Source organism: Neofelis nebulosa, chromosome 7 (assembly GCF_028018385.1).
Source record: "Neofelis nebulosa isolate mNeoNeb1 chromosome 7, mNeoNeb1.pri, whole genome shotgun sequence".
Classification (NCBI taxonomy): Eukaryota; Metazoa; Chordata; class Mammalia; order Carnivora; family Felidae; genus Neofelis; species Neofelis nebulosa.
In genome coordinates this window covers 53,556,085-53,581,307 of record NC_080788.1, presented here as the reverse complement: position 1 = coordinate 53,581,307, position 25,223 = coordinate 53,556,085, and the positions used below count along the sequence as shown (strand labels likewise).

Here is a 25,223-nt window from a genome sequence, read left to right as displayed (position 1 = left end):
TCTCACCTTTCTCCAGCTACCCCTGCCCCTGCACATCACAGTGTTGGACTGAAGGTGTCCATCACCATAAGTAGCACCACCTCCAATCTCTGCCTGTGGAAAATTCCCCGTCACCTTCCTAAGTCCAGCTCAAATGCGACCTCCCTTGGCAGGCCTTCCTTGATGTACAGCCTGTATCATTCTCTCTTTTGAAGCCCCATGCCCCCTTGAATTGTCTTTGCTATGGTACTTTTCACTTTCTATCACTAGACAGTAAGCTCCTCAAGTGCAGGATCCATGTCTGATTCATCTCTGGGTCCCCTGCAGGGCTGAGTCAGTGGACTCTCTTGAAGGCATGCAGGAATGGCTCAGGAAGGGCAAGGCTCTAAACACAGTAAAACATACTCTGTCAGTAGGCTGGGTGGAGCCTAAATCTGGGATATACCTCTTATAAAGCTGGTTCTTTCCTTTCCCCTTCCATTCTCACTCCCAACCCATTCCTGAAGGACCTCTCTCTTTCACTGTCTTCAGCCAACTGTCACTGTGGGACAGAATCCTCTATGAAGGCTTTAGCTGTTAACAGCTTAGAATGTTGCTGCTCCCATAAGTCTTTGCACTGAACAGAAGGGTGGGATGGGAAGGGGTTGGGAGAGTGCTGAAGGAGGTAAGGGTGAAGATTTTCACTCCTCAATGACATTTACTCCTATTATTGTACTCCTATTAGAGGATTTAGGCATGACAGACTGGGCAAGGAAGGAATTTGGGGGTTTGGGGGGGCTATTTCTTGACACCCCTCCAATCATAGCCCCTTAGTATTCTGAGCTACTTTTGTTCTCTTTCTACCTATGCCTTTTTAAAAAAAAGATGTGTGTCCTGGCATAGAATAGCCCTTACATAAGTAGTAATCATTAATGTCATTACTAATAAGAACATAAATGACGTAGACACATAGCCCACCCTAAACACATGGAGTGCTTGGAGGTACCAAGTATAGTTGGAGTTTCTGAAGTGTCAATGCAGATTTTGAAACCTCTGCCTCTTGGTGATGGAAACAGTCTGAGCAAAGATAAGGAGGTGAAAACCAGCGGTCTTGAGTGCATAGGGAATGGGCAATGACTGAAGAGAGGGCCCTCCCTAAGAGACTGACAAGTGGGGGCACCTGGGTGGCTCAGCTGGTTAAGCCTCTGACTTCTGCTCAGGTCATGATCTCACAGTTTGTAGGTTCAAGCCCCACATCGGGCTTGTTGCTGTCAGCACAGAGCCCACTTTAGATCCTCTGTCCTCCCCCCTCTCTCTGCCCCTCCCCCGCTTATGCTGGTGCCCTCTCTCTCTCTCTCCTCCTCCTCCTCTCTCTTTCTCAAAAATAAACATTAAAAATTTTTTAAAAAGAAACCAACAAGTGAATTTGGTTAGATGGCAGGAAGCAGTGAGAGGGGGAGAGAGAGGCCAATTTGAAGAGAGACATGATGATGAATTCAACTTCGACTTGTTGGTAAGTCAATAACGGGAAATGTCCCTTAGGAGCCTGAAGATCCCAGGCTGTGAATACATAGGGCCCAGGGTCACAGGGAGTGCATGGATCCTGCAAAGCAGCAAGTGCAAATGAAAGGGCAGGGTGCAGGATGCAGGGGGTGTTCAAATGAAAAAGATGCGGTGAGAGAGGTGATGATGATAGTGGTGGTAGTGTTTTTGGTGCTTCTGAGCTCATCAATTGCAGCAGAAAAGTCCAGAATATAAGGCCAGGGAGAAAAAATATAAGATGGGGCAGGAAGAAGTCATTAGAAACCTTAAGTGTGCTATAAGGGCAACTTTGTTTAAGTATTGACATTGTATTTACTTAGTGATTTAAAAAAATTAACATTTTTGCTGTTTTTCTGGGTTGGGAGACATTGATGGCTCTATAAATGTTGAGTTGAAGTTCCCACTTGGCGCTCTCCCTGGTGCTGGATTTGCATAGTGCATTCCTTGTCTTGGGGGTGTTGTGGAAACCATCCCTTTCTCTCTGTTCATCTCCCTTTAGGTGCTAGCCAGGAAGTAAATTTTGCCAAATAAAGTCACCTTTACATGACTTGTGCTTCTTCTCCACCCAGCATCTCTTGGGCTGATGTTTGCAGCGAAGTGTAGAAGAGAGACAGTAGTCCTTTCCAGGAGTAAAACTCTCTCCCTACATTTTTCCAAACCAAATCATGTTAACAGTGGCTTTCGTGGCTTTCAGGGGGTGGTGAGTTTATGGGGAATCCTTATTTTATTTATATTTTCCAAGTACTACTTCCATAGTTAAATTTGTCTTTTTTGAAGAAAGAAAAGTACATTGAAGGTGATTGGAGTTCTCACTCGTAGAAAGTCTTGTAAGAGAATCCTCAGAAGACATGACATTCTCAGTGACATGGCAATGCCTCTGAGTCTCTTTTAGGAAAAGATTCTCAGCATAATATTCAGGTTTTTAAAATTTATTTTTTAAAAAGATACATGAGTATAAACTCTGTAAGGTGAGCTTTAGGATTGTAATTGAAAACAGTTTACTATTCCCAAGTGACTGCTTCTCTTCCTTTCAATGTAGGACATCACTCATGAGTATCAACTCTTCAGTGCATTACAGGAAAATGTGGTTTTGGAAAATTCCTGAGAAAAGAACTATAAGGGCATGTCCTATGTCATATGTCTAAGAAAAACTTAGCTAGCAGGGATAAATGGAGAACATAGTCATATGGTTAAGATGTCTCAAAACCAAAGCTGGACACTATCTATGAGCTTCATGCATGAAGCACCAGGTACTACTCACTGCCCTCCACTGCTCTCTTCACACCTCCATGCTCTGAGCCAGTTGACAACATTCCCCACATACTTTCTGCTGGACTGCTGTTGGGCTTTCCATTCATTCATCCAACTTTTATTGAACCCCTAGCATGTGCCTTTTACTGCATCTTTGCTCTGAGATGACAGAAATGGACATGACAGATCCTTTCCCTAAAGAGACATGAGCCTAGAGGAGAGGCAGCTGTGCTAAGGTGATAGTAAAACAGATGACTGCTGACACAAAGGCTCATACAGGGTGTTAGGGAGCCCAGAGAGCTAATTTTGCTTGGCACAGGAGGACAGAGAATAAATAAGGCGGGGGGGGGCAGTTACAAAGGAGGAGACACTTGCACTAATTCATCAGGTACACTGGGGAGGGGGCATTGACAGAGGATCTGGGGATAGAGACCCAGAGAGGAGAGCCAGGAGTCCACATCAAGAGAAGGGCTCAGGAATGACAAAGTGATTTATCTGGGACTTATTCTGGCAAACTGTTAAGTGGAAGACTGAACCCCATGGACCAAGAACCTGAGGGGGTAGATGTAATGGGTGGAATTCTAAGATAATCTCCACCCCTTGTAGAATTCTTTCCCCATGAGAGTGAAAAGGATTTGTGAAGATCTAATTTCACACCTGTGATTATGTTACTTTATATAGTAAAAGGGGTTTTGTAGGTATAATCAAGGTCCCTAATCAGTTGACTTTGAGTTAATTAAAAAGGGAGATTATCCTGGGCCTGAAATAAGCAGGTGAAGTCTTTAAAAGGGTGCAGGCCTTCCCAGAAGTCAGAGTGATTCCAAGCAGAAGAGAGGCTTTCCTATTGGCCTTGAAGAAGCAATCTGCCATGCTGTAGAGAGAACCACATGGCAGGGAACAACATGTGGCCTCTAGGAGCTGCAAGTGAATTAAACAAGCAGTGAGCTTGGAAGAGAATTCTAAGCCTCAAGTAAGATTCCAGCCCTGGCCAACACCTTGATTCCATCCTGGTGAGACCTTGAGCAGCTATCCCATACCTATGCCAGACCGACATGGGATAATAAATTTATGTTGTTTTAAGCCACCAAGTTTGTGGTAATTTGTTATGTAGCAAGAGAAAACTAGTTCAGTGGGTAAAGAGGGAGTAAATGTTGAAGACAGAGGAGGAGGTAAGCTCTAGAGCCCTATGAGAATCTGGGGAGCAAACATTCTGGTCAAGTCGTCAGTCAGTGAGAGATGCTAAAGTATAAAGTCAGGCAAAAAAAAAAGCCCTACCTGCTTCCTAAGGATCCCCGTGGTAGAAACTAAACTCCTGAGTCTTTCCTTCTCAAGAGGAATGCCCAGGTGAGTGATGTCAGCTGCAGCTCTGTGACTTCCCCTGCCCGACAAGAGACGGGTGGAAAGTAGAGAATCCAGAGATGATGTTTATACCCCAATGAGACATCAAAAATGTGTTTCATGCAAAGGTAAATACTTAATTTTTGTCCCATGAGACTTGGCAAATTTCTTCCCTGAAATTTAGTTGTTTACTTTCATGTCGCTACTTGATTCCAAAAGTACAAAAGCAAACTCTTGCATTTTGTGGTGCATTTTCAGTTCTTTAAAAATATTTAAAAAATAGAAGGGCAGCCAGTTTATTTTTCCCCTCAAATGAGCCAATATTTGGTTTTTCTCTCATTTTATTCTTTTTTTAAAAATGGGTCACACCAGTTCCTTGTGAACTGGTGAATCATTTCAGTGTTTGAATCATTATAAAAGGTCCAGAGGGACTATTTCTTTAACACTGGAAATAATCAGAGGTTATATAATGTACATAGGAAGGACAAATAGCTTTAGAAAAGAAATCCTTCCATCTCCTTTTCTTCTACCATCTCAATGGCCCTAAATGTTCACTGAAAATAATAAAACATTTTAATGACAAAATTATCTTTATAGCTCTTGTAAAGTGTGTAATAGAATATCAAATGCCTCTTCTGTGAGAAGAATATCGCACAGTGCTGTCATATCCACAGGTGGAAGCAAATTATAGACATATAAAAGCAATTAACAATACAGGATGATTATATGTGGCACAAGGAGTCCAGATAATCAAAGGTATAATTGCAGAGGAGCTGTCTTGTGTTCAGGTGACCAGCCCATCTTTAAAGGAGGAGTGATCTCCCATTGGTGGTGAGGACTGAGAAGCGGGGGTGGGAGGGTGGAGGAATGTGCTGGCATAGGGCAGGAAAAAGTTGGGAAAGTTGGAAGAGTCTAGGCATATTTGTGTAGCAATAAGTAATTCAGTTGGGTTGAAGGTAGGATTCATGTCAGAGGAAGTAGGGGAGATGTTTGGAAAATATTACTGAATCTAGGCTTGTCCTATATGCAATCGAAAGCCACTGAAGTCTTTTTGGATCCAACAAAAGCAAATGTTTCATGAAGATGCATGGTCAGTTGTGTTTGGATTGGAGGCAGGGAGCCCACTGGGAGTTTATGGCAAAAGTGATAAGGACCCAGCCAGGGCAGGGGGAAAGGAGAGGAGAAGATGGCATTCAGAATATAATATACAGAAAAATCTAAAGGATGTGAATTATCCTTTAATAGGGAATTTATTGATGTCACAAACTTTCAAAGATTTTGGCCAAGACCCTGCTTGTTTAGTGGAGACCAGTGGTCTCAGGCAACCTTCCTTTCTCTTTGCAGAGAAATATAATTGTATGTGGACTTACAGTGACATTTTTAGAGAATTAGCTCATGACTGGCTGAGAACTTCAGAGATTAAAAATGGGTCACACCTGGAACAGAGTATTATAATGGTGTAAAAGTCTGCTTGCTTTGGGACAAGTGGGAGCCAACTTTTAAAGATGCTCTTCAGGTGCCAAGGGGTGCTGCTCAAGCCCTAAGTTTCCTAGACTTCTACATATCTTTTTGTTCAGTCCTCTGCTAGGCTGCCAGTTTGTGGGTCACCTCACTTTCCTCACAGAAACAGTTATCCTTAAAAGAGGAGAACCCCGAGAAGCAAGCGTGATTATCCCAAATGCTAGTCTCATTTTCACCCCTGCCATTTTGACATTGTTTTTGCCTCCATTCTTCAATGGTCATAAAACTGAGCAGGCACTCACTGCCTCATATTTGGAGACTAGTGAGATGGAAGAGATGGGGGCACCAACATCTATTGAGCACCTACAGTGTACCAAATCCTCTGCTAGAAACTAATGAATGTAAAGTTTAGCATGATGCTGAACACTTAGGGCTCTATCAATGTTCATTTCCTTTCTCCTTGCTATTAAATTAGAAAGAGGGGATGAGATGGTGATAGACAGGAGCCATAAGGGGACTGACAAGGAGAAGCCCTGTGTGTTCTGGAATGCAACAAGCAGGTTCCACCAACCTTACCAGAAATCGAAGAGAAGCTGCTCTTCACTGACCCCTTAGGAAGGAGAGAGCCCTACCAGCTCAACACTCTTAGCTCTCCTCAGCCAAGGCCAGCACTGAGGCCCAGTGGGAATTAGGGATGACTCCACCACTCTGCTGCTACTAATCCCCACAAAGCAGTCCCTCCTCCATCCCCAAGTCACCTTCCTGGTCAGAAGAGGTCATGGAAAATGATCTCACTCTTACCTCACCTTTCTTTCCTTTGTCTCATGGTCAATTTCTGAATTTTTTATTTTTGAGAGAGGATGATAAGCACTTGCTTGAATTATGCTCCAAAGACATACAGGTCTGGAGGACCTGGGGCCTGGCTTCCCAGTGAACTTCTTTCTCTCTTGGGAGCCTCCAGATCCCACCACTGGTAGTAGTATCTCTTCCCCAAACTTCTCAGAATGACCCACATGTTACATAGAAAACCACTGTGGCTCTAGTAGTGTGAGAAGGGAAACCATTCAGACCCCAAAGTCTTAGAGGCTGATGGAGTGAAGAAAACAGAACCTGAACTCAAGATACCTAGGTTCTAGTCTATGTTTCCCTTTTTAGGACCCTGAGAAAAATCACTTCACCCTTTGAGTCTGTCTCCCTGTCTGCCATATAGGAATCACAAAACTAATCACAAAGGCTTGCTGGACTGTCATGAGGATGGTAAGATAACTGATGCACAGAACACTCTTGCTGATGCATAACATTTACTTGTGCTAGCTAAATGGCTGACCCCTATTCTTTCTCCTGATATTTATCTCCCTTCACAGATTCAACCCACTGGCATTACTTTCATGTAGAAAGAGAAGGTAAGTGCTTTCAAAGAGAAGAGACAGTAGAGATGGGCTGGGGAAGTAATCTTCCTTATGAAGAATTAACTCCTTGGCAAATGGCGTCAGCTTCTCCCACTTTTTTTTTTTTTTAATATCAGATTTCATCCTTTTTCTACTTCAAGTGCTGCTCTGGATACTATCCAATGTCTTCATTTCCCTTTTGAGTTCTGGAGCCCCAAACCAGACTATATTCTCAAGACTATGTTTAGTAGACAAGAAGACCATAATACAGAGTCATTTTGCCATTTTTGTAGAGTTCACAAAACTAAAAGTAGCACTTTATATACTGTTCTGTAAAAGTGATTTGCCGTTTCCTCTCAAAAGAAAAAGACTATCAAAGATGTTTTCTAGAAAGGGAAAGCCCCGGAATCAGGCTGTAAAATGCTCTCTAATGATGTGTTGTGGTTCCGAGGGCATACAAAAGACCTTGAGAAAGATTTTGAGCTTGGATCCTAAATTTCTAATCCAAATTCCTATTATTTCACTGAATTGCAAGCTCATTAAGGTTGAGGACCATTTTTGTAGCCCCAAAAGATAGCACATAGGGACATTCCATACACCTTTGTTGAGTGAACATCAATATCAAGTATCAACCCAAACAAGGTGGAAAACTTGGAGCCACTGACTCCTGGGACCTGACACCTTCAGACCAGGGAATATAAGATTCTTAAATTTAACAGTTTCCATCAGTGGCCCTCTGCCAGTAAGCCCTGGGGTGGGGGGGGGGGGGGAGTACCAACCAAAAGAGATGGATTCCAGGTGTGTTGCTAGACTTTCAGGTCTGACCAAATGGAGGAGGAAAACTGATTACAACTAAACACTGTGAACAAAATACACACACACACACAGCAATTAATTGAGGACTCTGAAAAATAAGTAAAAGTAGGTGGATTGGTGAAAGAAATAACTCATTACATGAACAATATGGTGACAGTGAGTTTCGTAGAATTTTTCTCCTGGCTTTGATCTGAGGGTGAGGTGACTCATGAAACTGCACAGTGGTCATAGACCACAACAACTATATGAAACAGCCAATCTTTCTGGACTAATGACCTGGAAAAGGGGCCCTTGCAAGCCAGAGTATGTGGGAAAGATTCTTCTTGTTCTTGTCCTCATATATTTTCTCTCTCTCAGTTCAGTCTCAAGGCCAGATGCAGCTTCCAAACCACACTGTCATCACCATGGCAGCAGCTTGGGCACCTAAAATCCCCAAGAGGAAAATCTTGTTATCTCAGGACAGAAGAATGTAGAAGAGGGCCTCTGTTATATGAAGAGTATGAGAGGAGTCCTTGTTTTTTTTCTCTTTTCTCTTGCCACTTTATCCAGAGGAAAGGCCTAGTAGAATAAAACTTTGTGATGTCATTAGTGGCTATAACTCTGAGAAAGAGCTCTATCTTTCTAGCCAGAAAGATGATAGGTGACCCTGTTAAGCTGATGGATGTGAGGGAAATCCGGAAGAGGAAAGAGTGGAAGGAAGGGATTCCATGTATGAACCGACGTAAGTCCTGGACTTTCCCTCTGAGCCACACGTGTGTGGAACATACCCAGACACACAGCAGAGGCTTTGGAACCTGAGCTGACAGCAGAACCTCTGCATACAGAAGGTGAGACAGAACTTGCAGTCTTCACTTAACTGGTTTGCTTGAATGATGAACCAAAACAAAAAATCAACTTGCTCTGATTTTAACGGGACCCAGAGTTATATAACATCCCATATAAAATATCTTAAGATACAATCCAAAATTACTCAGTGTGATAAGAACTAGGAAAAGGTGAGCAATTCTCAAGGGAAAAGATGAAAGACAATGTTGAAATTACAAGAAAAAAAAGATTTTGAAGCAATTTGTTACAATCATTCTTTATGATGTTAAGGTGTTTACCTTAACTCTTGAAATGAATAAAAATTAGTTATCAGTAGAGAAATAAAAACTTTTTTGAAATGGAAATTTTATAACTGAGATATACAATATCTGAAATTTAAAAATTCCCTGGATGGGCTCAATAGCAGGATGCAAATGACAGAGGGAAGAGCCAGTAGACTGGAAGAGAGATCCATAGGAGTTATCTAATCTGAAGAACACAGAGAAAAATGTTTGAAAAATAGTGAATAGAGCCTCTGGGATCTGTGGAATAATATCAAACAGTCTAACATTCATGTCATTGTAGTTCTTAAGGGAACAGAGAAAGATTGATATAGAAGAAAATAGTTGAAAAAAATAATGGCTAAAGATTTCCCAAATTTGGTGAAAGATATGTTTACAGATTCAAACAGCTCAGCAACCCCCAAACAGGGTAAACTGAAAGAAAACTGAACTGAACATCCACCATTCCCTATGGCATTACCCACCAATACCCTCCTTCTTAGACCCTGAAGACATCTGAATTTTCCACCTTGGTGTCAGGGAAGGGTCACATGAATAGGAGCTGGACTCCTAGGGATTAATCCCAGCTCACTGATTCAAGTGTGAGACCCAGGGAAAACCAATTATCCTGCATGGGCTGCAGTTCCTCATCTAGAAAATCTCAGGGTTTTACTACGAGTTTCTAATTTCCTTCCTGTTCTAAAATAATTACCCCATAATCAGTTCTTCTGTGGACTTTTTCTGTTCAAACTGATAACATTATTTATGAAAAGCTAATGCTATTAAACAAGAAACCACTTTCCTGTCAAGAGTCTTTCCACCCTTTGTAATGGTGCAGGTAACTGAAATGGAGAAGCTCCCAGAACAGAACCCAAAATGAAGTTTTATAGCAACCAGAATGGAGTTTGGCCTTCCCCAGCAGCTTCCTGCAGACTTCTTCGAGCATCATGGGAGGCCTGGAATTCATTGCAAAGGAAAGGAAGCTCTGCTGAAAACTTTCACTCCCAATAAATGCATTTCTAATTTCATGTTTTTTCAGAGGCTAAGGAATGGAATGGAATGCACCCATGGCCTCAGATTCCTAGTTTGATGTCAGGTCTGTCAGAATATGTTAAATCTATGTCTGTAAACACAATAATGACAACCACTTGAATAGCATCTTACAGTTGACAGAGCAGTTCTCTTTCCTGCATTATCACATTTCCTCCTCCCAACCACCAACTCCTGAAGCAGGTTGTAGCAGTCACCTCCTGTTTCCTCAGAGGAAACAGTCTGAGAGAGGTTGAGAGTTTTACCCCAGTCCATCTAGTACTAAGCTTGAAAAAGTGCCAACTCTTCTGGCTTCCAATTCTGTCCTCTTTTCCCACCACCAAGAACCAGAGGATCTGGGCATTGCCAAGCTATGACCTGCAACTACTGGGCAAGAGGCCAGTTACTCCACATTTTAAGGGCAGGCTGTAGTACATTAGATCCTCTCAGTTCATTCTTTTGGAGAGGAACACGGTGTTAAGAGTTGGCTTCAATACACATTGTCCCTCTCCCAGTCCCTCATTGCCACTAGCCAGGCTGCTTGGCATGGAAAGGCTCTCTGGTATTAGACACCAGCTCTTTTGAAAATGTCTTTCTTCCCCTTCTTCTAGCTGCTTGTGAATGTGCTTGGCGTTGAGTCAAGTAGGCTTGGGAATTGGTGGTTGCTTCTTCAGATTCTACCATTAAGGGGACTTGAAGGGCTTGCTGCTTGGCCCTCACATGGGCTTCTTCTCTGCTTTCCTACCCCCTGAAGAATTGCACATTCCCTCCCATTATTGCACATTCATTCAGCCTCCACTCTGCATTGATGTGCCCGGAGGTCATCCTTCCCTCCCTTCATGAGCCAATTTCAGCTCATTTATTCACACATTGTCCCTTCATTTTCAAGAAAAGTCTCTTTGAGTATGCTAATTCTGAGTCATTGCATACCATCATCATTTCAGAACAAAAAGATGTCAAAAGGTGGGTGGGTTTATTTCATCTAGCAAGGAAATAGGAATTCTTTTCTTTGTTTTACCCTTAATGATTCATTCAACCTGAATCAAAGCTGAGTCGTCTGGGCCTTTGAACAGGAGACTGGGTGGTGGGGAGGATGAGGTGGGGGGTAGGTACCACCCAAGCTGGGGCAATGGGCTCAAATCCCTGGAGCTGTGTCCATGTTCCATGGAATGGGCAGAAGGGACTGAGAAAATATAGTGATAGCATGGTGTGAAGCCCTTGCACATCTCTGGGCTTCTGTTTTCCCATCTATAAAAGGATCACAGAAGAGTGTGTTGGGACTAAGGTACATGACCTTACTGAAATTACTTTTCTGAATCACTGTGCTTTCCTACGTGGACATTGGAACCTTGATTCAGGAAAAGAGGTTGAACCCTCACCTGTTTTAGGTACCTGGAGAGGTAGAGAGAGGAGGGTTTGCTTGCAGACTTAGGCTTGGATCCTGCTTCTACCAATTCCTAGCTATGTGACCCTGGGATAAGTACTTAACCTCTCTGCATCTCATTTATAAAAGGGGAATAGTACTTCTCTTGATAAGGTCCTTGTGAGGATAAAATGTAATATCTGCCACAGTTATCTCCTGGAGTTCCCCAACTCACATACAGGATATTTAGGACAGAGGACAGGTAGACTGGGTGGGCTTGGACAGTCTTAATATCCTTCAATTTCTTCTTTGGTAAAATTGGGATACTATGTGCTTTGCAAGAGGGTTGTGACTGCGAGAGATGATGTACTAGAGGCCAGTGCAGCACTAGGACACTGTGGGTCCTTAAGTGGTAGTACTGGCCAATTAGAAGTTATCAGTATTCACCTTATCTGGGGCGAGTGCCCCTAGAAAGGGTTCCCTGGGAATATTTGTAGCAGTCCTTAGACCAGAGCCAATGTCAGAGCCTGGAGGCTGGGCCAAAGCAGAAGACACCAGTGGGTTTTGGGCCAGAGAAGGTGGGACCAAGATGCCATTAGCATGTAGGCTAGGGTCAGTAACCAGAGGTGTGGTGCAGGGTGCTCAGGCAGGGCATGGTGCCTGGCAAGTGTTCACACCCCAGGACCAGAGGGGCTACTCCACACACCCAGTTACACAGCTGTATTTTCCACAGCCTTGGGTTAAAGCAGTCTCCCTGGTGGTTTCACAGGCCTTACAATGCAAGCTGCCAGGCTGGGCTCTGGAGAGGCCTAGAGATAGGAAAAAAATACCCTACCATGGTAGCTCTCAACATGAGGACCTAGGTCACTGCAGAAGACTCACAAACATAACAGTAACCCCTTTGGGGAAAGGAAGACTTTTTTTTCTTATGGTGGAAACTGGGATCTGTGGGGGTTTGGTCATGATGGACCATCTAGTGGTCCACAGACCTCTTGAGGTTCCAACACAAATGGCTTTGGGGATACACAAAGAGCTCTAAACCACTCTGGGAGAGCAATGGGATTCATCTCTTCAGTCCTTCCCTTCAAGTTTTAGTTGCATCCCCCTAGAGAACCAGGTCTCTCTATCTCTCCCCCTAACCAAAAAAACAACAAAAAATACCATGACCAAACCATCTGCTAAAAATCACACACTGTTCTGTCTCAATAATCTTACATCATAGTTCAGCCTGGAATGTCCTCTCCACTCACCAAAATCCTACCCATATACAAGGCCAATGCCAATCTCAACTCTTCCAGAAAGCCCTCCAAAATCTTTCTAGCCCACAACAATTATCCCTTCCTCAAAACACACAGTCATATCCCCATTTTCCTTTTGGATAGCTCTTATTCTATGGCTTTGTTAGCATCTGTCTTTGTTACTTTAATTTTTCCTTCATGAATGTTTGTTTCCCCCATCTTTCTCATTTCTTTCTTCCAGCTAGTCACCAAAACCTGTTGGTTTTACCTCTCAAAACTATCTTAAATCCATCAACTTCTCTTCACCCTTCAGGGTCATTCTCTGGTTCAGGCCACCATTACTGCAACAGCCTCCTAAGTCTCCTGCATCTGGACCAACCCTTCCAATTCATTCTCTACCCTGAAGCCAGAGGACTGTTGAAAATACAAAAAATACAAACCTGCCTCAAACCCTTTATCCCGCTGGCCTCAAAATAAAATATGAACTTTCCAACAGACCTTTCAAAGGCCTTCATTGACTGGTCCCTGCTCACCTTTTCAGTCCCATTTCTTATTCTGCTCCCCCTACCAATGCCTTCCACCATTATCACTGAGGCCTGCCATGTTCTGGTCATGATAAATCCTTCTCAGCACCTCACACTCCTGGACACACCCACTCTCCTGGACATTCTATCTGGAATCCTCTTCCTGCCCACCTACCATGCCTCTCACACAGCACTTGCTTTGCCTACACATATTCAGTCTTCAGGTCTCCAGTCAGTATTATCTCATCCACTAAGCCTTGACCCCTGAGCCCTCAAATACACACTCAAGTCTAGGTGACCTACTCAGAGTACCTTGTCTCCTCCCCATCACCATACTTTTTATTTTAAAGATTTTATTAAGTAATCTTTACACCCAATGTGGGGCTCAAACTTACAACCCCAACATCAAGTGGTATGTTCCACTGACTGAGCCAACCCTCTGCCCATTCTTATTTTTAATTCTATTTTATAGTTGCCTGTTTACTGGTCTCTGTCTCCCAATAGGCTATAAGCAATTTCAGAACAAAAACTGTATCTGCACAGTTTATTTTGGCATACCCAGTGTGGGGCCCAGTGTGTACCTCTCCTAGATGCTCAAATCATTTTTTAATAAATGAATGGAAAGGAGAATGAATCTATACACCAAGGGCAATAACCATTTTATATGCTTTTTTATATCTCCCTTCAGTGCCTGATTCAGGGCCCTGTGTATTCTAGGTGCAAAGAGAAAGACGTAATCATTTGCTTTTAGAAAAAAAGCCCTCATTGTTTAAATAGAATGTTCTATTTCTTGGTATTTCCCTTTTTCCAGACTGAAGGCTTTTTTAACTGCATGCTAGCAGGAATGCAGCTGACAACACAGTGACCGAGATCTGCTCCCAGGGGTTCTGGATGAGCAGGGAGATCCACAGAATTCAAGGCCTTCAGAAGTTGAATGGGCCACTCATCAGGGAGGAGCTATGAAAAGCCTTGATGGAATCTAGAAACTCAAATTCTAGTCCTGGCTCCTTCATCAACTCCATGCCCATAGGCAAATCACCTAGCCTCTGGAGTTCGGTTTCCTCATTGGTAAAATGCAGTAAAGAGAAGGACTCATAATTTATCTTCATTCACAGCTCTGAGTTATCCTTCTATTAATAAACATGTCACCACATTCCCACCAGAGGTGAAGAAGAATTTGGCTGTTTCCAATCTAAATATCAGGATACCCATATCATTACAAATGAGGTAAGTGTTTTTGTGATCATAATCTTATACGTTATAAGGGGCTTAAAACTTGGTAGTGAGTTTTCATATTTTTAATTTTTTTAATAACTGTGGCAGAGGCAACAATATGGGTATATAAATATCCACCCCCCCCCACTTCCCTACCAATTTTATTAGAAATGGAAATATGCCCAGGGACACATGGGTGGCTCAGTTGTTAAGCATCTGACTCTTGATTTTGGTTCAAGTCATGATCTCATGATTCGTGGGTTTGAGCCCCACTTTGGACTCTGCTCTGATGGCATGGAGCCTGCTTGGGATTCTCTCACCCTCTCTCTGCCCCCTCCCCTGCTTGCACTCTCTCTCAAAATAGATAAATAAACCTAAAAAAAAAAACCAGACATGGCAATATGCCCAGTTTAAAACTATATTCCCCAGCTTCCCTTGCAGCTAAGATGATCATGTGACTAAGTTCTAGCTGATAAGATATGAGCAGAAATGTCATGTGTAGCATCTATGTAAAGCTTCTCCAAAGGGGGAGAATATGCACTTTGCCTTTTTCCTCTCCTTTCTGTTGGCTGAATGAGAATAAGATGTCTGGAATTTGATAGCCATAGTGGACCATGAGGTGATATGCTAAGAATGGTGGAACAACAAGACAGAAGGAGTTGGGTCCCTGACACCTGGAACCACCATCCCAGCCCTTGGTATTTTCTGCTGGACCTCTTTGCCATAAGAGATAAATAATTTCTGTCTTCTTTAAGCTACTGTTATTTTAGTTTTCCTGTCACATGTAACCCTAACCTGTCACCTAACCCTAACTGATAAAATAATCATCCATTTTATGCAAAACCCTGTGCTAGATGTTGCAGGGGATGTAGAGGTAGATAGGATTTAGATACACAAAGAGTTGGGCAGGAAGGCTCATTCTGGTGTGAAGGAGATCCTAAAAAAGGTTTGACTTGGCAGGGCTGTGTCAACATGAAGAGGATTTATATGAGATGAGGCCAGAGAATATGATGGAAGGATCTTGAATGCCAGGCTGACGACATTGCATTTGACCCTCTGATGGGAAAGCAGAGAAGATAAGCTTGTTTCCATTTGTGGATGAAGAAACCCAAGCCTTGGCAGATTACAGGACTTGTTCAAGGTCACCCAGCCAGTAAGCCTCAGAGCCTATCGCAATTCTGACACTTGGCCTAGTGCCATACCATAGTTCTGTGTGTCTTTGAGCAAGTCTAAGGCAAAAATGGTAGGAACAGAGGTTTTACACTTTGACACAGCCAGGGAACTAGACTGTGCCCTTCTCACACCCCCACACCATTAGGAGAAAACTTCAGGGGTTGCTAGAGGTTTAGGATCTAGACCTACCTTTTTTTTTTAAGTTTATTTATTTATTTTGAGAGAGAGAGAGGCAGAGATAGAGAATCCCAAGCAGGCTCCACACTGTCAGTGCAGAGCTCAATATGGGGCTTGAACTCACAAACCATGAGATCATGACCTGAGTTCATGTCAACAGATGGATGCTTAACCGACTGAGCCACACAGGTGCCCCAGGATCCAGACCCACCTTGAAGTCAGAGGATTCTTCCTTGGATCCCTGCTTAGCCAACCCCATGAGGAGGCTACAGTGGCCAGGGTGCTGCTGTGCTATGTGGTAAGTACCCATGTGTCAGGCACAGTGCTGGATATTCTATATATATTTATCTAAGTTACTGTCTTCAGTAGTCTACCAAGAAAATTATAATACCACTCCTATTTTACAACAAAGATGAAGAAACTGAAGCTCTAAGAAATGAAACTACTACCCAGAGTCACTCAGTTGATGGCACTGTTGAAGTACAAAGCCACATTTGTTCAACTCCAAAACTGTGTTCTTAGCCCCACATTCTAATTTCTTCTCAATCCCTGCCAAAGCATGCAACAGTCTCCTATTATTACTCAAAACAGCAAGGACTTACCGAGTTTGATAGGTTGACCAGGGCCAGATCCCAGCTCTGCGCATCCCACCTACAATCGGGAGTCAATGTCCTATCCAGGAATCTTATCACCCATGCCCTACATGTGACCCTCACATGGGTGAGGGACTTCCTGGGGAGGTGGACCCACAGATGCCAAGATCTTTGTGGCCTCAGGCCTCCCAGGATTCTCTGTCTTGGTTGGTCATGTGACAAGGATCCCAGAGTCCTCCCATTCTGGGTTCTAGAATTCACAGATTCCAGTGAGTTGTTTCATGGAATAAGGGACACTGCATTCTTTGTGTCCTTCCTGTGGCTGTCATGGTTAGAATGAATTTGTTATGATTTGTACTGGCATCCATTCAATAGACAACTGGTCATTAGAACTGAATCTCCTATCATTGCCAACATTTGGAAAGTTGAGTTTTATTTTGCCGGTCATCCAGTGTGCATCTTTCCAGTAATGTGGTATGTCCAGTGTTCCAGCATAAACCACATATTCCCCTAAGCTGACCACACTGGTTTTTTTCTGGAACTTTCACAGGAAACACCCTAAGATGTGGCCTGCAGAGCTGAACGCGACAGATGGATCCTTGTCCCCTCTGTATTCTCTGCCCAACGACAGGAGGCTAAGTACTTTGCCAGGTTTTGCCCTGGGTCATCACCGGTCCACCCCATTCTTGTATAACCTCCCTTCCTGTTGGCAAAACACTCTTCCTTGCCAAGCTCAGCCTAAGACTCTCACCCCACACCCTCTTCCTAATCAGGCCAAAGATAGAATGTGTTTCCCTTATTTTAACTAGATTTATTAGGCTTAGCCTAAGTCTAGCAGATTTTAATAGTTATTAGTAAAACATTCTTCCATTTCCTTATAAATACTATAATCAATGTTCCTATTCTCAAATGCATCACTTAAAGTATCTAAAATCAGATATGGAAGAGTAATTTCAATTTGTTCATAACAAAGTTTTCTGAAGATATAAGCAGATTTTGTCAGATTCAGAGGCACAATTCTTACAAACACGCTCATGCATTGTAGTGTGGGCAAACTATCACCAGAGCTTGTCATTACACCTTGTAGACATTCTTATCATTGGTTCTTATACAATCCTTATGATCTTTTATTGTCACCCAAAAGTGATGGCCAGTTAAGTGGTTGGATCCACATGATTACCAAAGGCTCACTGCTTCCTTGACTGCAACATTCTCATTAAAATTATGCCCTAGATGTTTCATATATGGCAACACATTATATGGCCCCCCAGGAAGCATAAGCAGTTGGTGGACATGAAAGGACCTTGAAACCCTGTATAACATAGTACATATGCCAGCTGTCCTTTAACATAGTAACAGATGGTGGCCAAAGTCCAGCTGGGCTCCAGGCCCAGCTCTACCTCTTAATAGTTGTGTGATCTCTACTAGGTCATTTACACACTCTGAACCTCAGGCTTTCCATCTGTAAAATACAAATTATAGTAATACTTGCTCTATCATGAGGTTCAAATGAGATCATGGACGGGAAATCCCTCACAGGTCATGAAGCAACACTCATACATTAGCCAATTTATCACATACATTGACTTTTAACCTTCACAACACTGGGAGATGTCATTTTCCCCTTCTACAGATGTAGAGAGTCAAGTAAGTAAGCATGGTGGACCTGAGGTCCACACCTGGGTCTCCCTGTCTGATGCTCTTTCCTCTTTGGGAGAAAGCATACTCCATGGCACCATCCCTGCTCATGGCTATGTTATACAAAGAGCACATTTAGGTGTTGTCCTTAAACCTGGCAGCAAATTAGTCCTCCAGAGCCACACAAAAGGGAGAGACCAAGGGAAGGCAGCCAAGACCCTGAGGCCTTTACTGTCCATGAACCCTACTCCCAGCCCCAGCTGCTTGACTTTCCCCAACACAAGTGTGTTAGCCAAGTACCTGTGGAGCACCTGCTTCCACCTCAGCCCCAGAGAAAGCATATGGGATTCAATTGGCACTGTCCTGAGAAGGCGTGTCATCTGGCCAAGGCAGAAACTCAGAGACACAGTAAGCAACAGTTGAACATAAAACAGTATGTGTTCAGGTGTCAGGTGAGTAATAAGGAAAGAGGGAGATTCCTAGATGCTCCACTTGGGAACACTAGAAATTCTTGAAGCTCTCTGTGGCCCCAACAAACCCTAAAAATACCTCAGTTTGGGGAGACATGGAATCTATATCATCTCCCCTCTTTCCTCAACCCCACTCTTGAGGTTCCTTTCAGCTCTATCCCTTCCTGTCCCCAAAACTGTCTCCCTCCCTGGCCTCTAGGCTCCACAAGGTCAAGAGAGCAGATGCTTCCATTGCCATGTGCTGCAGACGCATTCCAGAGTCAATTCTCAATGAACGTCTACTGAACTAAGCAGATGTAGGCAGAGCACATGGACAACAACAGGGACTCAAGGCCCATGAAGGAGTATGCAGACAGGCTGGACTCTATCCTGGAAAGGGGGAGGCCTAGGCCCTCATGGAGGAGCCAAAGGGAGAGAACCCCATCAACACACTATGAACTAAATGGAGAGAAGTGCTATTTAGAAAAAACCCTGATGAATAAAATTCCTGAGAGCAGCAACTATCAGGGAACAAACTCCTCCTTTTGTGTGAGAGATGGGAATGTGGACCAATAGGTAGCTCTGTTCTGGCCACCACGGGCCAGAGCTGGGATGCGCACGTGAAGGGTCTGCTTCCTGCACATGAAGTAGACTGAGTGGAGCCCTGTGAGCACCTTCCTGCCTCACTGTGGGGGACTCATGAGTGAGTTTTGAGGGCTCTGACCTCTTCAGAGGAAGGAGACCTGATTGCCAGGCCCAGTGCTCTTCCCTGATCTGCTGCTGAATGAGCAGGGAAAAAGCAGGGGCTTTCTCTTAACTGTGTGGCCCTTACCTGATCTGGTAGCACAAAGGGAAATTAATAGGCATTTATGCAAATGCCTCTCTCTTTATGTGTACTGTATTTAGAGAAACTGCTTTGGCATTTAGAAATAAGTTTTATATAAGAGTTTGTTGCTGCTGCTGTTAACCATCCAAACAGTAAAAGCCAAGTGGAAATCCTCAAATGTCAGTAATACTACCAAAATGCTTAAAAATATACACTAGGCCCCCTTCAGTCATCACATTTTTAAACTTCTGGAAGTATAGAGAATCTTCTGAGAAGAACTTTTCATGATCTAATGCTTGATAAAATGTTTTCCACCTTCCCTCCCCAACCTCTCCCATTAGGGTTTTTCAAGTGCACTTGATTGCAACAACTTTGGATGAAGTGAACGTACTGTGTGGCCTTGGGCAAGTCCCTACTCCTGTGGGTGTCAGTTGCTGATTGTAGGACCTCTGAGTTTCTCTTCTGCTAAAAAGGGCCCCTTTTATAGTACCATGAGTTCAGAACTAGTGATCCAATTAGGAAACAATGCAGTTCCTAGAATTATAGGTCTGCAGGGAACATATCCCACTTCTGGCTGAACTGTTCCCAGAGTGCTACTAACACAGAGGTTCCAAACTTTCAAGCCTCAATAATGGCTCAAAGGAATTCAGTATTTTCTTTTATACCAAATGACTGCTGGAACCACAAGGGTTCTGGACAGGCCTTAGCTGGCCCAGTATAAAGAATGAAGTTGACCTTCTGCCCTTTTTCTGCTTTCTCTTCCAGTGGTCTCCTAGGCCACCTTCTCTGGAGCTCTCTCCACACCCCTACCACTGTGCCATCACCACCACAAGAGTCTGGGCTCTTGGGTGGCCTATAAGTGCATACCATGCCTGGCCCTCTCCAGCCCTCTCCTTCCCTGCTTGCTAAAAAGGTCCTTCTTTGGGAAGCTGCTTTTGGGTGGGAAGGAGCCAACTGGCTAATTCACACTGAGACATAATGCTTCATAAGGAATTAAAATGCAGATGTCCTATAGGAGAAAAAAATCCATCAAGTTCCTAAAGAAGTAGAAGTTGAGGTGTCAAAGATGAACCAAGAGAGGATATTTTGTAGCATGGGAGCTTTCCAACACCAGATTTTTGGATTTTGGTGTGGCTCTACCCTTTCTTTTACAAATGTGTGCTCTTGGGAAATTTATTTAACCACCCTGAAATCCGATTTCTATGACTATAAAATGGCTCTGGAGCCACTGACCTATCCTCATGAAATAACATTAAAGTGCTTGCAAACTGTACAGCACAGCATAGCCCTCCCATGCCTCCACCTGCCACTCCCAGGTGTGTCTGGAACACCCCTCTAAGTCATCTCCTTCTTAGTTCCACTACTCAGAAACCCTGGGAGAAGACTGAGGGAGAAAAAGATGCTGGCATGTTCCCTTCCAGCCTTCCCCATGCTGCATCTCCTCTCCACCTCTTAATCATCACAGGGATTTCAAATGTTTTTCTGTGTGGATTTCCCCCCACCCCAAAAGAAAACACTCCAAATCTCTGAAACCGCAGGGTTTTTGACACGCTCTGCAACAGGACAACAGAAGACTGGCATGCAGGGTGGGAAAGAGGAGGATCTAAGTTGTGGACAAAATCAGAAGACCTAAAGACCGTGCTTTTTTTTTTTTTTTTAAATCTGCACAACAACGTGTCCCTCCTGACACTATTCACAGCATCTCTCAGACCCCTTGAAGACTGGGCAACACAATGATAGGCTTGGTGCTATTTTAAAATCAGGCAGCACATGGAATGGGGCTATCCTTACATACTCCTCTCAGTGAGAGGACAGTCCACCAGCCCCTAACAGAGTGGATACTCTCCTTTATTTAAATGTAGACGTTTCTCATTTCCAAAGATTAATATTTATAAAGTCATAACTTGTTGGGAATTATTCTGGCTATTCCTAATTACCATTAGGCTCATATGATAACAATGTATTCCCAAGTAAGTTTGGGAATTGGTCAAAATATGCTAACATAGAAATAAGTGAGTAAAAACAATGTTTATTAAGACCTAGTACGATCAAATCAAGTAATACATGCTGGAAGACAAGGTCACACACTGATCAGAGCTGGGTTAGAACACAGTTCTTTTTTTTTATTTGAGAGAGAGAGAGCCCAAGCTCTCTCTCAAGCTGACTCCACACTCACCTCAGAGCCCGATGTGGGGCTTGATCCCACAATTATGAGATAATGACCCAAGCCAAAATCAAGAGTTGGTCACTCAGCAGACTGAGCCACTCAGGCACCCCTAGAGCACAGTTCTAATCCAGTTCATGGATGGTTGAGAAACAGGAAAATAATATAAACTAAAAGATAATTATGAGCCAAAAAATAAAAATAAAAAGACAAATTCAAAGCTGGTTCAAAACCAAACACCAATCTAAATTCAACTAACAAATAGATGTAAATTAAATGAAAAAAAGCATAAATAGTAATGCAAATTTCAGACAGGCAGAGTAAATGTTAACAGGAAATCCATTTAAGTGGTCCACTGATCTGGAGTTGTTACTGTCAACAGTAGGGATCCTAGTGGGTCATAATTCTGAAGAGAAAGTGGTTACATATTGGGAAAATAGAGTTAGAGACAAAACAATAACAGAATGCTGCAGCTTGTGTTTGACACAAATTGAAGTCAGAAGTAGAGCTATAACCATTTTTTTATGAAAATCAAGAAGAGTAAACAGAAAAGAGTTCTTGATCCCCTTTCCACAAAAAAAGTAATAAAATGCCAGTAACAAGAAAAATGAAGTAATTAAGAGAATTCCTGAGCCCAGATAAACTCTCAGTTTGATTGGGGTGAGTGCCCAAACCAGGTTGTTCTAGGACAAGGCCCTTATAGTGGCTGTGGAAAGCAGTTGAGGACAGATACCCCGTGGTGCCTATTGTTGGGAGGGCAAGAAGTTGTGAAGACTCAGAAGACTGTGAAGAAAGGTTTCATTGTAAGGACTTTCAGCCTGAAGATATTCATCTCCTCCACCATCAGCCTTCTCTGTTCTCTCCTCTTGGGCTAGCAGTATGACACTAAACCTTGGGGCTTGTGCCTCATACTTACCTGGCAAATAATGAAGAGACTTCCTAAGAACCCCCCCCAAATTTCCCAGTTCCATTACTGTAGGTGCCTAAATCAGGTTGCTACACAGTAAAGACCTGTTTTACTGAACACTGTCAGCTCAATTCATGGTTTCCCCAGCACCTCCCAGCCATGGCTTCCAAGAGGCCAAAACTCCTCTAGGAAAACGAAGGAAGTGCCTCTGCAATATTTAAGTCAAATGTTGGGACTCTGGAACAACAAGAAATGGAACCTGAGCAAAACTAATTGGAACATGACATGGACCTTACAGTAAAAGAATTTTTCTGGTAGAATTCTCAGCTACAAGAAAACATAGAATGTGGCTCAAGTTTAAACATTGTACTGGTAAATCTCACAGATCTAGACTTTCACTTAGTTTTTTTCTTTATCAGAATGGTCCAAAATTGTACTAAGTATCTAGGAGCAATGTACCTAGACACAGCATTGGCCTTGAAAATTCAAAAACAGTAAGTTATAAAACTGGGTAAGTCGTATAGTAGAAAATGCCCCTCTTCAAGGCCATTCGCCAGAAACAGAATTTTGAACCTGGAAGGAACCTTAACAGGAGACCCAGGTTTAGGGTAATAATACCATCTGATAAAAGGAGGCACAGGGCCTTGGAAAGAGGCCAGTGCAATGAAGGGCCTTAAATTTTGAGGTTCTTTAGCTTCATGGTACATCACAGTGTTATTCATTTAAATAGTTGTTTACTGCATTGTGTTGATTCAGAGACTTTTCTACCTGGAAATATCAACTGGCTTGTGCATTGCCATACAGCTAATTGGTGGAAAATGTCAGGAATCAAGCCCAGTGTTTTGAACTGTGTTACCTATACCTGCTATATCGGCAACTATTTTGTATATACCCCTAATCATCCAAAGGACCTCATGCTTTTGGTTTCAGACAGCCAATAAAAAGGTCTTAATCATCTGGAACCTAGAAAGAAAATAAGCACTTCTAACATTTAGAAGTAGAGTTACCTAGGACTTAGTCCAGACCTAAATGAAAGCCAGTGGATGATACATGGCACCATATGTCAGGCTGGTAACAATCTAGTTCTCTCCTACTTGTGCTCATTGTTGTTCTCCATTTCTTCCAGAATCAAGTGCCAGGGCTAATTAAATTCCTGATTAAAGCCCAAGGCATCACTAGGAGTTCAGCTAGTGAGCTGGCTGGGTATAAAGCACAAAATAGTCCCCCCTATTTGATTTCCAAAGATATTGGTATTAAATTGGTAGCACCATCTCTTATACTCCCCCAAATTACGCATTCATTTATTCATTCATCATTTACTTATTTGTTCATTCAACATTTTTAAAAATTTTTTAAATGTTTATTTTTGACAGAGACAGAGCATGAGTGTGGGAGGGACAGAGAGAGAGGGAAACACAGAATCTGAAGCAGGCTCCAGGCTCTGAGCTAGGCTCTGAGCTGTCAGCACAGAGCCCTATGCGGGGCTCAAATTCATGGACCATGAGATCATGACCTGAGCCAAAGTTGGACACCCAACCGAGCCATCCAGGTGCCCCCATTCATTCAACATTCTTAATGAGCGCCTTGGGAGGTGGGACATCAATTTCTCTTCTCAAGGAATTTATAATCCATTTGAGGAGATAAGAAATGATTTCATTAAAAAGAATTTAAGGTGGAGCAAGTATAGGCAGAGCAGAGAAGGGGAGAGAGAGCTTTCTCAAGGTACACTTGATCCAGGCAGCTTTCATGGAGGAGGCAGAATCTGTAAGTCCTTAGAAGGAAATAGACACAAATCCCTCTTGATCTTGCCAGCCTGTGATTGAACAAAGAAATATCTCAGTGACACTGATGAGTAGGCATATTAGCCAGTTACTTAGAGACTTGTTAATTTTTTTAAAGATTTTTTAAACTAATCTCTACACCCAAGGTGGGGTTCGAACTCACAACCCTGACATCAAGAGTCACATGCTCCACTGACTGAGACAGCCAAGTGCCCTGGGACTTGTGAATTTCTGAAGTTTCCCAAAATGGAAGATAAATTATTGGGGACCTACCTAGCCTCCTCACAGCATGAGACCTGTTGGAGCCAGGCTTGGGCATGACAGATAGATGAGCATTTCTTCGGAGGCAATGGTTCACTTAGAATAGTGGCTCTCAGCCACATTAGACCCAAATGCCTCTTTTTATAACAAATAATTTATAACTCTCCCTTTGTTATGCTCAAATGAAAACCATAAATAATGTAATCTGCCTACATACAGAATTTCCCCTTCAAAATCCATAATTTCAAAAAAAAATTATAAATAAGTACTCACTGTGTTATAATCAAAGAGCAAGAAAAGCAATTTTATAGTAAAATATTAAGTATTTAAATACCTGGAAAATTGTGTACATAGCTACAGTGGAAGACCTAATGAGTAGTTAGATGTCTGCACCTATGTGTAGACTCAAATACTGTGATTGGCATTGCTAGGAACAATTCTCAGTAAAGTCCTGAACAAAATGTACCACCTTCATTCAATTTTGCATTCCTAGAGAAATTCAGTTTATGTTAAAACTGAAAAAAAAATCCTTCATGTTTATATGTAAGATGGAGTTGCATGCTAGACCCAGATAATTACGAACAGGGTTTTCATGGACATAAATATCTAGTGGGACATTTGAATGTCATGTTGACAGTACCTTGCGGTATAGAGTATCCCGACCATGGCAGAACATCTGACACCCCCATCCAATGGCACTCCCACTCCCATCATTGTGACAAATTGTGATAGTGACAAATGCCTCCATAAATTCCCAAAATTACCTATTAGGAAGTCAAACTACCCTTTTTGGGAAGCCTAGTTACAGGGCAGGTGTGTGTGTGTGCATGCGCGTGTGTGCACGCATGTGTTTGGGTGTGTGTAGGTTATATGTTTCTTCCAACAGCTCGAGGTAGGGACCACCTTCTCACTCTATTGCCTTCTGAAATGGTTAATTTTATGTGCCAGCTTGTGTGCCATGGGGTGCCCAGATATTTGGTCAAACATTCTGAGTATTTCTGTGAGTGTGTTTTGGGATGGGATTAGCATTTAAATTCATAGACTGA

The 25,223-nt window shown here is 42.8% G+C and overlaps 1 long non-coding RNA gene across 4 annotated transcripts; it reads left to right on the top strand.

Annotated features, from left to right (window-relative positions):
* The first annotated feature begins 697 nt into the window (after positions 1-697).
* On the top strand, positions 698-18,775 carry LOC131516570 (uncharacterized). 4 transcript variants are annotated; one of them, XR_009264150.1, is made up of 8 exons: positions 698-3,761; positions 4,084-4,217; positions 6,706-6,807; positions 6,915-6,953; positions 13,805-14,220; positions 15,169-15,361; positions 15,719-15,856; positions 16,702-18,775. It is a non-coding gene; the product is annotated as an uncharacterized LOC131516570 (long non-coding RNA). The 4 variants fall into 4 exon arrangements; XR_009264149.1 differs by lacking the exon at positions 15,169-15,361 and having other exon boundaries at positions 708-3,761; XR_009264151.1 differs by lacking the exons at positions 15,169-15,361; positions 15,719-15,856 and having other exon boundaries at positions 710-3,761.
* Positions 18,776-25,223: the final 6,448 nt, after the last annotated feature.